This window comes from Leucoraja erinacea, chromosome 2, assembly GCF_028641065.1.
Source record: "Leucoraja erinacea ecotype New England chromosome 2, Leri_hhj_1, whole genome shotgun sequence".
In the NCBI taxonomy this organism is placed as follows: Eukaryota; Metazoa; Chordata; class Chondrichthyes; order Rajiformes; family Rajidae; genus Leucoraja; species Leucoraja erinaceus.
Genome location: NC_073378.1, coordinates 46,029,222 through 46,041,726, shown reverse-complemented (window position 1 = coordinate 46,041,726; position 12,505 = coordinate 46,029,222). Strand labels below are relative to the sequence as shown.

Below are 12,505 nucleotides of genomic sequence, written 5' to 3'. Positions count from 1 at the left end.
CTTGATAAAAGAGCATCAACCCAAAGCATTACTTGTTTCTCCCACTGCAGATGCTACCTGGCCTGACTAATATTTACAGCACTTTCCATTTTATTTCAGATTACTAGCTTCCACATTTTTCTTTGTTCTGACAGTGAATGGTTGGCTTTTGGACAAGAGGAAAACACAATTATGATTCCAAGTTCCCACTCACTGACAAGGAACTACAAACTGTAATTATAGGTATATTACTGGCAGGATCAGGCTTGCAAACAGCTTGGCATCTTTTGTTTCAATGCCATTGAATGAAGAAGTGGTGATAAATAGGTTGGAAAGGATACAGAAAAAACAGTTTATTTTATTTACAAGGCATCTTTCCATACAATATGTCATCAAGCACAAGAACATATATTGAAACTAAAGTCAGTCAGGCAGGTTTCCTGTCTGGCACAAAATATCAAAACCTTATGTCAGCATGTCAAAAATAAAATGGTACTTTCAAACCACGGAGGATTTTTATTGGTAATTTTAAAGGTGTGAACACTAAAGCATTATAAAGGTTGGTTAACTTTTACATATTTAATGAACAAATTGCACTTGCAACAAAAATGCTATGTGGTAATGGACACAAGCAACTGCTGGGATCTGGAGCAAAAGCAAAATGATGGAGGGACTCAGGAAGTCAAGCAGCGTCTGTAGAGTCTAAATTCATCACTGCATCACGAATGAAGGAGATAGGTAGGAATGGGGCACTATTAGGTTGAAAACAGTAGAGGGAAGATCTGTGATGGTATGGGAAACCATGGTGTTCGTGGGGACATGTTCCTGGGAGAGGTGTCCGAGTGTTGCCATCCAGCTTCTACACCGTAGAGGACACTCCACCAGCCCTCAATGGCACTGTGCTCGCTTGTGCGTTTGGGATTGGTGCCAAGCGTGTAGAGAGTTGCGTGTTTGGAGGGGTTAAGGTTCGAGTGGATGAGAGAATGGACAAGTCAAGGTGGTTGATATTACCTTAGGGAGGGAGGTAAATGTGGTGGGAGAAGAGAGGCTCAGAGTAGAGGGGGAAGGGAGAAGATTTGAAGGTAGCGTTGGAGACTCAAGTGACTACAGATGCTGGGATCTGGAGCAACAAACAACCTGCTGGAAGAACTTAGCAGGTCAGGACGCATCTGTGACATCTCATGAAAGGGATATTGAGCGCTTTGGTTTTGGACTCTGCCTCAGTACCATGGTATAACACTAGTGAACCAGAATGAAGTCATGTATTTTTTAAGCTTTTATATAAAATATTTTGTTCATCTTGTCTTTGGTACAATTTTACATTAGCTAATTTATAAAATATAAAAATAATTAACTTCTTAAGTCGAATGACAATATTATCAAGCACAGTTAATATAAATTGAATCTTCAGATCTCAAGGGTGAACACAACTGAGTCTCTGGATATATGAATCCGATGAAACTGCTGCCAATTTCTGACACTGATCAGTTATACAGTAACAGCTGTAAAGAAACAAAAAAGTTCATAAATGTATATCCATCCACAGAATCCAAATCATTTACAGAATACTTGTACATTTATAAAAAGGCTAAGAAGTTGCACTACCCTAAGGAATATGTACAAACCATAGATCCTAGCATATTTGGTAATTAATGGAGCAAAGAGGACAGACCAGTTATAATCAGATTGACACCAATAATTTTCCCAAATAGACTGCTTAAGAGGTGGAGAATTCTCCAGATGATGAAATTAGAGAAACATAATTATAGAAACAGGCCCGTTTGCCTACCACGGCCATGCCAAACCATAAAGCCTATGTAAGCAAATTCCATCTGCATACATTAGACCTCTGTCCAACTGCCTTTTTTAGTTGTTGCTCATCTTAAGACTGAGCCCTCTAGTTTTAGAGTCCTGTCCTGGGAACAAGATTGACTATATCCCTGCTAATGTTCTCAACCTCTACAAGGTCACTCTGTCGTACCAGTGAAAATAAACCCAGTCTATCCTCATAACTACATTCTTCCATTCCAGGTAACCTCCTAGTGACCAATTTCTGCACGCTCTATGGTTACCACATCCTGTAGAGCAGCAACAAGAACTGCACAATATTCTCAGTGAGGTCCAACTAATTTTTTTCTGCATTTGCAACATGACAAATTCTGGCTCATGAAGGCAAGCCTACCAAATGCCGCCTTCACTACTCTATCAATCTGAATCACCACTTTCAGGCAGCTGCAGAATTGCACCCAAAGTTCTGCCCATACATCAATGCATCCAAGATACCAGCCATTTCATTTAAATCGAGAATCTGACCTCCCAGAGTGAATTCTCTCACACTTGTCTGGATTACATTCCAACTGCTACTGTTACACGCAAATTTCTAACTGATCTGTGTCCCACTTGTCTCCTTCAACAAACTTTTAGTAATCTACTATCCCACTAATTATGTGCCGTCTGAAAACTAATTATACCACTTACATTCCTATCCAAGTAATTTATACTTATATTTACAAACAAAAGTTATAAGGCCATAAGGAATAGGAGTAGAATTAACCATTCGGCCCATCAAGTCTACTCTACCATTTAATCATAGCTGATCTATCTCTTGCGCCTAACCCCATTCCCCGCCTTCTCCCCATAACCTCTGACACATGTATTAATCAAATCTATCCCTGCCTTAAAAAATCCACTAACTTGGCCTCTAGTCTTCTGTGGCAAAGAATTTCACAGATTCACCACCCTCTGACTAAATAAATTTCTCCTCATCACCCTCCTAAAAGAATGTCCTTTAATTCTGAGGCTGACCTCTAGTTGTAGACTCTCCCACTAATGGAAACATCCTCCACACATCCACTCTATCCAAGCCTTTCACTATTCTGTATGTTTCAATGAGGTCCCGCCTCATTCTTCTAAACTGCAGTGAGTACAGGCCCAGTGCCAACAAACGCTCATCAAAGGTTAACCTACTCATTCCTGGGATCATTCTTATAAACCTCCTCTGGGCCCTCTCCAGAGCCAGCACATCCTTCCTCAGATATGGTGCTCAAAATTGCTCATAATAGTCTAAATGCAGTCTAACCAGCGCCTTAGTCATTGCATTAATCCCGGTAGTACACCACTTCTTACTGATTTTCAGTCAGAAAAACACCCATTCACTACTATTTTCACAGAGCAATTTTGCATCCACTTTGCTAAAATCCCTTGAATTCCATCTGCCTTAATCATATGGAAGAGCCTCACATGCCCCCCCCCCCCCCCCTCTCCCTCCCCAACACCCCAAAGAAAAAATATTTAAACAATAATTAAATTCTAAAATTCAGGTTGTACAAATCTCTGCCACTTGTTAAGAGTTTAGTTTCTGCAAAGTCACATTGAAGTAAATTGGGCAAGTGAGATAACCAATTTCTGAAAGGAAAAACCTGGTTTAGGCAAATGGTGTTGTGCCGCAGTAAAAGGAATTTCCAGCTTGCATTATCCAAAATGGGATTGGCCTATATTTAGCCTGAAGAGTGTCACGTGATGTATAGCCACTCAGTTTAATATTTAAATGATTCAGCTCAACAATTAGTACAAAAGGCAAGGTGTGTGTGATAACGTGTTGACTGTGGTGAAGTCTAGCTCCGTCATCCCCTGCACCCAGCCAGCTGATCATCCTGGTCGGCGTTGATTGGTCGGCCCAGATCACGCCTGGTGCTCGAGCTCGACAATTTGAGACAAAAGTGGTTCAACCCCCCACAAGCCAATATTAAAATTCATTACTTTAAACATTACATTAAATTGCCCAATCTTATATATCTGATATATTCGAGAACACTGTGGGAAGCTAGAGAAGAAATTGTAGGCACCCTGGCGGAGATGCATGAATCATCATTAGATACAGGTGAGGTGGAAGAAGACTGGAGGGTGACAAATATTGCGCCTCTGTTTAATAAGGGCTGCAAGGAAAAGCCTGGGAACTATAGGCCAGTGTGCCTAACATCTGTTATAGGCTTGTTACCAGAGAGTATTCTGAGGGATAAGATGTAGATGCATTTAGATAGACAGGGATTGATTAGGGATAGACAGTATGGCTTTGTACAGGGGAAAATCGGCTCTCACGATTCTGATTGGGTTTTTTTTGAAGATGTGACCAAAAAGGTTGACGAGGGCAGAGCCATATACATTGTATATATGGATTTCAGCAAAACATTTAGTAAGGTTTTGCAATGTATGCTGCTCTGGAAAGTTAGATTGCATGGGAGCCAGGGAGAGCTAGCTCACTGGATAGAAAGCTGGCTTCATGGAAAGAAGCAGAGGGTGATGGTGGAAAGTTACTGGAGGCCTGTGACTAGTGGTGTGCCTCAGGGATCGGTGTTGGGCCCATTGCTGTCTGTGGTTTATGTCAATGATTTGGATGAGAATGTACAAGACATGATTAGTAAGTTTGCAGATGACATCAAAGTGGGTGCTATCGTAGATAGTGAAAATGGTTTTCAAAAGTTATGGCAGGATTTTGGTCAGTTGGGCATGTGGGCCAAGGAATGGTTAATGAAGTTTATTGCGGATAGGTGTGAGGTGTTATGTATTGGGAAGCCAAACCAGGGCAGGACCTTCACAGTGAATGTCAGGGCTCTGTTGTGGAGCAAAGGGATCTCGGAGCGCAGGTACATCACAGGTAGGTAGACAGGGTGGCCAAGAAGGCTTACGGCACATTGGGCTTCATCAGTCAGGGTATTGAGCACAAAAGTTGGGATGTTGTGTGACAGTTGTACAATACATTGGTGAGGCCACATTTGGAGTATTGTAGAAACAAGGAACTGCGGATGCTGGTTTACATAAAATGGCACAAAATGTTGGAGTTTCTTTGGAGTATAGTGTTCAGTTTTAGTCACCGTTATAGGAAAGATGTTGTTAAGCTGGAAAAAGTGCAGGATGTTGCCTGGACTTGGGGGCCTAATGTATAGGGAGAGGTTGGGCAGGCTGTAACTTTATTCCTTGGAGTGTAGGAGGATGAAGGGTGATCTTATGGAGGTGTATAAGATAATGAGGGAATAGATAAGGTAGATATAGAGAGTCTTTTACAGAGTAGGGAAATATAGAACCACAGGACAAGTTTAAGGTGAGAGGGGAAAGATTTAATAGGAACCCAAGGGGCAACATTTTCCACATGAAGGGTGGTGGGTACACAGAACTAGCTACCAGAGGGGCAGTTGAGGCAGATACTATTAACAACATTGGAAAATACATTTGGACAGGTACATGGATAGGAAAGATTGTGGGATGTGGGACTAGTGTAGATGAGGTATCTTGATTAGCACAGGCAAGTTATATCAAAGGACCTATTTCTATGCTGTATGACTGTTGGAAAACTATTTTTCAAGAATTCCCACTGCAGTATTAATAATTATTAACAATTTTAAAGTCCATGCGTGATATATGGATACTTACGAGAGGAACATAAATGATGAGACTGCTGCTTGTCTATAGAATACCATGTTTCTGTCAACTAGTGTCCAGTAGGAAGGAATGTGGTATAAATGTTAAGTTGGGAATAGCTGAGATGGTGGTAGTCATCATGTTTAAGCCTGCCAGAATATGTTATCCAGATCACATCAGAGTGATCACTTGAACAAGATAGTACATCACAAGACAGTCGTCACCTACAATGTGGTGTGTTTGCGGACCAGGGTGAAATTGGTAGAAGTATGGTGCAGGTTTTGGGAATGGTGGGAAGGAGAATTTGAAGCAACAGAATTATGAAGGAAAAATTGCTTTCATGTTTCCTCATCTGAAAGCTTCCTTACTTGATGGTTGAGGAACACGCCACATCTTGTAGGACTGCCAGGCCCCAACGCCGTATAGAATTGTTGATGCGAAGCCGAAGAACTACAAAATGGAACAAAGAACAGGAATCGTTATTCTTAATTATATGCCCTCATCTTCCAATCAAGTCTGCTCGGAGTTGATTTAACTCAGAACCTTTTTTAGGGACCAGACAATTGGTCTCAACAGTCAGGTCTGGAAGGAGAAAGAAATTCAGTCTCCTCCTCCATCCGACCATCATCTAACAGCAGTGTAATAATGGAAGCAGTATGGACCATATCAAATCAAAAAAGAGAGACTGCCAATGCTGGAACCCAGAATAGAAACAGAATGCTGTTAAGCAACAGTAAATACCAGTTAACTCAACAGGTGTAAGCAGATGGGGCAGAGATGATGGGCAGAAGGAACCAGGGGGAGGTACAGGTGTTGCAACTTCAGTTGCGGAGAAAAACTGCTACAGATGGTGGGTAGGAGGGATGAACGGTTCCTGTGGAAAGCAAAAAAGAGGTGCGACAGGTGATGGGATATTAATAGAGCTGGTGGAAATGGCGGAGCATGGTGTTTAATGTGGGGGCTAGCTAAGTGAAAGGCAAAGCCAAGGGAATATTGCTGTTCTGTCTGCAGAGGAGGGCATCATAACATGGAAAATACACGAGGGTTCTGTCATCAAAGGCAGAAGTGAAGCCATGCTCCTGGAAGGAGGACGATCCAGAAGACAGATGTGACAGAGACAGAGAAATTGACAAAAAGGGATGGCATTCTACACCCGCCTCGCCCTCAACCAGAGACCTAATTAGCTCTTCTGGCTGAGGCAGAGGTTCACCTGCACATATTCCAAACCGAAAGCCGGCTAACATCAACTATCAAGTTTCAGGCTGAGGCATAGGTTCAACACAGTTGAAATATATAGCAGCTAGGAAATTATCCCATTATAGGAGAGAAAAGTAGGTTGGCTGAGTGGGGGTGGGGGTGCAAAAACAGTGTAAGGTTAAAAAAAATTAAAAATGAAGAAACTTTGCAGATTTTTGAGTTGCTCATGATATCTATAGTGACGTTTGAAATACTGGTCATTCCTGTCATCTGGATGGGTTGATCAAACTTAAGTGCAGAGTCTGCAGAACAACTGTTCAACATCCAAGATAGACACAAAGTGCTGGAGTGACTCAACGAGTCAGGCAACATCTCTGGAGAAAAGGAACAGGTGACGTTTTGGGTCAAGACCCTCCTTCAACATCCATTTAATTTGATGAAGCTCATAATGCTACTCTTTGGTATCTCTTAATTAACTACAAGTTGCTTTGAAATATATCAACTCATGTGGGTAGTTCCAACAAGCAGTTTTGCAAATCAGTGTCCTACATTCTCCAACATGAGGGAACACTAATTCATGATATTTGTATGATATTTCAAGGTTCCACCGGGTGGCGCCATACATGGCAGCCTGGCCAACAGCCTGTCTTGTCTTTTTCTTCTTTTGCTGTTTTGGTCTGTGTTTACTTGTATGTTTTTAGCGTGCTTTTAGTTTTTGTATTATGTGGGGGAGGGGGGTTGGGGGAAAACTTTTTTTATCGCTTTCCTCGACGGAGATGCAACTTTTTCATTGTATCTCTGTCTGCACTGCGGCTTTAACATCGTGGAGCTGGCGTTCCCTTTGTTAGGAACCTCCTGCGGTTAGAGTTCATGCAGTTGCTTTGAACGCCCTGATCGCAGGAGCTATGTTCGCCCTGATGCGGGAGATTCGATTGCTCCGATCGTGGGAGAAAAGGAGGAAAGAAGGTGCAAGTTATTTGCCTTCAAAAGTGGGGAATGTGAGAGAGAGGGGAAATCATGCTTGACTAATCTTCTGGAATTTTTTTAAGATGTAACTAGGAAAATGGACAGGGGAGAGCCAGTGGATGTAGTGTACCTGGACTTTCAGAAAGCATTTGATAAGGTTCCACATAGGAGATTAGTGGGCAAAATTAGGGCACATGGTATAGGGGGTAGGGTACTGCATAATGATTGGCAGAGGAAACATAGAGTAGGGATTAACAAGTCCCTTTCAGAATGGCAGACAGTGACTAGTGGGGTACCACAAGGCTCAGTGCTGGGACCGCAGTTATTTGCAATATACATTAATGATTTAGATGAAGGAATTAAAAGTAAAAGTAACATTAGCAAATTTGCAGATGACTCAAAGCTGGGTGACAGTGTGAACTGTGAAGAGGATACTACGAGGATGCAGGGCGACTTGGACAGGTTGGGAGAATGGGCAGATGCATGGCAGATGCAGTTTAATGTGGATATATGTGAGGTTATCCACTTTGGTGGTAAGAACAGGAAGGCAGATTATTATCTGAATGGTGTAAAGTTAGGAAAAGGGAAAGTACAACAAGATCTGGGTGTCCTTGTACATCAGTCACTGAAAGTAAGCATGCAGGTAGAGCAGGCAGTGAAGAAAGCTAATGGCATGTTGGCCTTCATAACAAAAGGAGTTGAGTATTGGAGCAAAGAGGTACTTCTGCAGTTGTACAGGGCCCTGGTGAGACCACACCTGGGGTTTTGTGTGCAGGTTTGGTCTCCAAATTTGAGCAAGGAAATTCTTGCTATTGATTGCAGGGTAGGTTCACGAGGATGGCTGGGCTGTCATATCTTGAAAGAATGGAGCGACTGGGCTTGTATACACTGGAATTTAGAAGGATGAGAGGGTATCTTATTGAAACAAAAAGATTATTAAGGGACTGGACGCACTAGACGCAGGAAACATGTTCCCGATGTTGGGGGAGTACAGAACCAGGGGCAACAGTTTAAGAATAATGGGTAGGTCATTTAGAACAGAGATGAAAAACTTTTTCACCCAGAGTTGTGAATCTGGAATTCTCTGCCTCAGAAGGCAGTGGAGGCCGATTCTCTGGATAGAGCTCTTAAAGATAGTGGAGTCAAAGGGATATGGGGCGAAGGCAGGAATGGGGTATCGATTGTGGATGATCAACCATGATCATAGTGAATGGCGTTGATGGCTCGAAGGGCCAAATGGTCTACTCCTGCACCTATTGTCTATTGACATGCTGCCTGCACTGTTGAGGACTCTGGGGGAGTGCTGTGAGTGCAGTGATCTCGGTGTTTTGCGGAGACATGGCTCCATAAGGACATCCCATAGTCTAGTGCAGGTGTGGACGGCTTTCTGACTATTCGGGTGGACAGGGACTATTCGAGTGGAGATTGACAGTGGTCGGTGCAACTCTGTCCATATCATGGTGAAAAGTGTGTGTGTGGCCTGGTCATTTGAACTGATGACTATGGGTCTCCGCTTAAGCTGTGTGCCCTGGGGATTCTCACACGCTGTTGTGGTGGCTGTTTAAGTTTATGTTTAATATTTATGTATGTATCTTGTAGCATTTATTTTGTATGACTGTTGGCAAATCAAATTCCTTGTATGTTCACATACTTGGCTAATAAATTAATTACAAACAGATCAAAAATATTTCTTACCACTCCAGCTGCTAATCCAGCATAGCCAAATGCCTTGGATGCTCCAATAATCGACGCAACCAATATCAGGACGGTCGCAATGACATAGTGCAGGAACTCCTTCATAAAAATCAGAATATTTTGAGTACACAGAACTAAAATGATTATGAAATTATATTGCATTAAGAGATACATAGATTGAATTGAATTGAATTGAATTGAATTTCCTTTATTGTCATTCAGACCTTACGGTCTGAACGAAATTTCGTGCCTGCAGTCATACATACAATGATACAATAATAAACAACAATAAACACAAATTAACATCCACCACAGTGAGTCCTCCAAACACCTCCTCACTGTGGTGGAGGCAAAAATCTTAGGGCTGCAGTCTCTTCCCTCTTCTCCCTCTGCGCTGAGGCAATTCCCCACCGGGCGATCAGTACAACACTTGAAAAGGCCCTTCAATAATGCCTGCACCAAACATGATGCCATGTTAAACTAGTTTAGTTTTATTGTCACGTGTACCGAGGTACAGTGAAAAGCTTTTGTTGCCTGCTACCCAATCAGCAGAAGAATCATGCATGATTACAATCAAGCTGCTCACAGTGTACAGATAAACTGGTCTCCATTGCCAGCGTGTGATCTATATCCCTCCATTTCTTGTACATTCATGTACCTATCCAAGCACCTTAATGTCACTACTTGATGCCACCACTACTTCTGGCACAGAGTTACAGGCACCCATCACTCTGTATAAAAATGCTTGCTCAGCACATCTCTTTTAAACTTTCCCCCTTGGTTCTTAAATCTATGCCCTCTAGTCTTTGACATTTCCACCCTGGGGAAATTGTTACGATTGTCTACCCTTCCTATACCTCTCATAACTTCATATTGTACTATCTCCCCTCAACCTCTATTGACAATAGACAATAGGTGCAGGAGTAGGCCATTCGGCCCTTCGAGCCAGCACCGCCATTCACCGTGATCGCGGCTGATCATCCCCAATCAGTACCCCGTTCCTACCTTCTCCCCATATCCCCTGACTCCGCCATCTTTAAGAGCCCTATCTAGCTCTCTCTTGAAAGCATCCAGAGAACTGGCCTCCACCGCCCTATGAGGCGGAGAATACCACAGACTGACCACTCTCTGTGAGAAAAAATGATTCCTTGTCTCCTTTCTAAATGGCTTACTCCTTATTCTTAAACTGTGGCCCCTGGTCCTGGACTCCCCCAACATCACGAACATGTTTCCTGCCTCTCGCGTGTCCTAACCCTTAACAATCTTATATGTTTCAATGAGATCCCCTCTCATCATAGAAACATAGAAAATAGGTGCAGGAGGAGGGCCATTCGGCCCTTCGAGCCAGCAGCCGCCATTCATTGGGATCATGGCTGATCATCCCCAATCAATAACCCGTGCCTGCTTTATCCCCATATCCCTTGACTCCACTAGCCCCTAGAGCTTTACCGAACTCTCTCTTAAATCCGTCCAGTACTTGGCCTCCAATGCCCTCTTTGGCAGGGAATTCCATAAATTCACAACTCTCTGGGTGAAAACGTTTTTTCTCTCACTTCAGTTTTAAATGACTTCCCCTTTATTCTAAGACTGTGGCCCCTGGTTCTGGCTCTCACCCAACATTGGGAACATTTTTCCTGCATCTAGCTTGGCCAGTCCTTTTATAATTTTATATGTGTCTATAAGATCCCCCTCATCCTTCTAAACTCCAGTGAATACAAGCCTAGTCTTTTCAATCTTTCCTCATATGGACAGTCCCGCCTTCCCTGGGATCAATCTCGTGAACCTACTCTGCACTGCCTCAATCATGAGGATGTCCTTCCTCAAATTAGGAGACCAAAACTGTACATAATACTCCAGATGTGGTCTCACCAGAGCCCTATATAACTCCAGAAGAACCTCTTTACTCTAATACTGAAATCCTCTTGTTATCCCTCGAAAGGATCCTTCAGACTATTGCTGCTGAAAAAGAAATTAATGTTTGTCACAACCTCTCATTACATCTGATATTCTCTAATCCTGGCGGCATTCTGGTAAACCATCACACATCACAGGACAGAGGTCCCGACACATGATCGCTGTAGAACACCGCTGGTCATAGAACTCCAGCCAGAGTAACATCCTTCCACAAATACACTTGGTCCTTTATGATTTTTGAATCCAAACAATTTACCATTGATCACATGCATCTTAATACTCTGGGTAAGCCTACCTGGATAAGCCTACATACTGCAATAAAAGTAAATAGTTGAAGAAACAAGGAATTGCAGATAGACAAAAGTGCTGGAGAAACTCAGCGGGTGCAGCAGCATCTATGGAGCGAAGGAAATAGGCAACGTTTTAGACTGAAACCCTTCTTCAGACTGATGTAGAGTGGGGGGGGGGAGATGGGGAGAAGAAAGGAAAAAGGAAGAGGAGGAGCCCGAGGGCTGAGGGAGAACTGAGAAGATAGCAAGGGCTACCGGAAATTTGTAAATTCTATGTTTATGCCACTAGGGTGCAGACTGCCCAAGCAAAATATGAGGTACTGCTCCACCAATTTCCGGTGGTGCTCACTCTGACCATGGAGGAGGCCCAGGACAGAGAGGTTGGATTCTGCCCGAAGCGTTGCCTATTTCCTACGCTCCATAGATGCTGCTGCACTGTGAGGCGCTCCCCACCCCCCCCCCCCTGGTGAATGCTATGGTACTTACCTTTCTCTGTTTCTCTCCCGAGTACAGGCCTCGTGGCTGTAAGTCTGGAATCAAGGGGTTAAAAGGCTCCTGTACCCGATTGGCCAATCTGCGTCAGGTGACGGGTGACTCATCTGAAGCTTAAATACCAGAGACTCACAGGATTCTCTCTCTTCTTCGTAGACCCTGACTGATGAGCAGACTGCTGGTGTGAGCTGAGGAAGGCCTGGCCACATGGCATAGAACTTTGTGTACTTTCACCATTACTTGTTAACAAATATTGAATTGGGACGGATAAGGGCTGACCTTAGTGTGTTCGTGTATTTTGTTTCAAGGTTATAGCTCTTTAAGCAGGTTTTAGAGTCTCCGGTTTGACGGTCCATCATGTGGATGGCTGGAGCATTGTTAAATTGTTTGTCAGTTCATCCATATCCCCTGACTGGGATGTTTTGAAATCAGGTTTGGGTTTTTTGTGTTCCATTGAATAATTTAAACTATTTTTGAATCTTGAACCTGGTTTTTGACTCTAATGTTACGCAGCCTGAAGGACCTGCATGTGGGGAATCGTAACAGCACCCACTGAG

At 43.1% G+C, this 12,505-nt stretch overlaps 1 long non-coding RNA gene across 1 annotated transcript; it reads right to left on the bottom strand.

Annotated features, from left to right (window-relative positions):
- Positions 1-313: 313 nt before the first annotated feature.
- Positions 314-9,398, bottom strand: LOC129709704 (uncharacterized). The gene is made up of 3 exons (XR_008725548.1): positions 9,253-9,398; positions 5,763-5,844; positions 314-1,481 (listed from the first exon to the last, which is right to left on the bottom strand). It is a non-coding gene; the product is annotated as an uncharacterized LOC129709704 (long non-coding RNA).
- Positions 9,399-12,505: the final 3,107 nt, after the last annotated feature.